Source organism: Pseudopodoces humilis, chromosome 1, assembly GCF_049639895.1.
Source record: "Pseudopodoces humilis isolate 2021_Gansu_Grassland_sample_001 chromosome 1, ASM4963989v1, whole genome shotgun sequence".
NCBI lineage: Eukaryota > Metazoa > Chordata > Aves > Passeriformes > Paridae > Pseudopodoces > Pseudopodoces humilis.
In genome coordinates, this window is record NC_142200.1 from 4815035 (window position 1) to 4816811 (window position 1777).

At 48.7% G+C, this 1777-nt stretch overlaps 1 pseudogene; it reads right to left on the reverse strand.

Annotated features, from left to right (window-relative positions):
• Window positions 1-297: 297 nt before the first annotated feature.
• Window positions 298-1777, reverse strand: LOC148185001 (uncharacterized; annotated as a pseudogene).

Genomic DNA, 1777 nt, shown 5'->3' on the forward strand with positions numbered 1-1777 from the left:
GTGCTTCCAAATTTAAAGAGGGGAGGGTACAAACCGAAAACCAATCAGAACACAACCTGGGAGGAGACGAAGGAGGGGTTTACAATACTTGGAACCAATGGGAGGAAACCATGGGTGGGATGGTGGCCGCAACGCCAATGGGGCCTCGAGTAGGGGATGAAGGGCATGGAAAATGCTGGAACAAAGGGCAGGATTAACAATGACGGACAAGGGCTAGGGGCAGACTGAGGGTGATAGGCAGGGAAGGTTCAGGAACAACGGGAGGGGTTTTACTAAATTGACAACTGGGGCAAGACCATTACCTGACAGTAACAGAGAGATAACAGGAACATACCATCAAATCAAACAGAATTAACAAACAGAATGCAACATCTCCCCCTTTCTTTTTTAGAAAGAGGATGTTGCAGGGTCAGGGGGAGCAGAGGGTACAACAAACCATTCAGGAGCGGGAGAGGGTGGAGGTGAGGAGGAGGGAAATGGGTTTACATTAACATTGTTAACTTGCGATGGGGGAGATAGAAGGTGAAGAATGGATTGGACTAGACATCTTCGCAGCACTGCAAATGCGATTAAGATTATAAAAATAACGAAAACAACCCACAACACAGTCTTAATAATTGAGAGAAGCCATCCGGACAGTCACCATCCTGAAAAGAGGTTGGTGACCCAGTCGTTGGATTCCTGCTTGATTTGGTGGATCATGCCTCGCATCTCCACGATAGTCTGGCGGACGCTGGGGCTCTTGGTGGTAAGTAAGGTTCATGCAACAGAGTCCCTCAAACTCCCTGCAATCGTGGTCATGCAGGAGCAGCAAGAAATCGATGGCTGCACGGTTCTGTAGCGTGGCTCGCCTGGTTATCTCCTCGTCTTCGAGGAGTTCGCTCAGCGCAGTTGACGTCAAATTGGCTTGTTTGACTACCCAACACTCTAATTGGCCTAATTCGCCCAGGGCTTGAGCAGCGGCTAACCATGGCAAAAATACCGACACTGCAACCCGTTTTGGTCTATTCCAATGAAAAATTTCAGAGTCACAGTCGGGGTCAATATCCTCCAGACTGCGCTTCCTAATAATCGAATTATTTTTTCGTTCCCAATTTTCAATTTGGGTCGTGTTGGGGGCAAACAAGGACAACCGGCCTAAAGTACATGGCCCTCCGAGAAGGCGAGAGGGGATGCCAGCCCACGCTCGGTCCCCACAAATTAAAAACATGCCTTTGGGTAACTTAAGAGGGTAAGAACTAAGGGTAGAAGGCATTTTTATGTGGGCGATGTTTCTGCACCACGTGGCAGCTTGAAACTGTTTGTTATCTTGTATTAACTGAGGATACAAAGTAGGATCTGAAGGATAATAACGGAAGTGGATACAATAGGGTGCTGGGGAGGAGTTTAACAAATCAAATTCTTGGGGCTCAGCAGTAGCCCGTTCCAGGGAGGCCTGCCAGTCTCTCCAAAGGAGGAGGGGATTCTGGACAGGTCTCTTTACTTTATAGGTTGGTGCAGAGCGGATTACTCGCTGAGCCGGTCTGCCTTTATTAACCTCTTCAACTAATTGTAACAGGGACTCTGGGTACTTATCTGGTTTTAATGGGATCCCCACCAGGCAAGTGGTCATCGGATTTCCTGCTGCTCCGGTGGATAGGCACAATTCGTCTCGTTGCAGGGACTTTGCTAACATGACCCAGACATTTTGTTTGGGCTGAGGCACGATCCACATTGCAATCCGGGTCACCAGCAGCATCAGGAGTACGATGGTTGGGGTGATGGTCAGGGTTGTCAT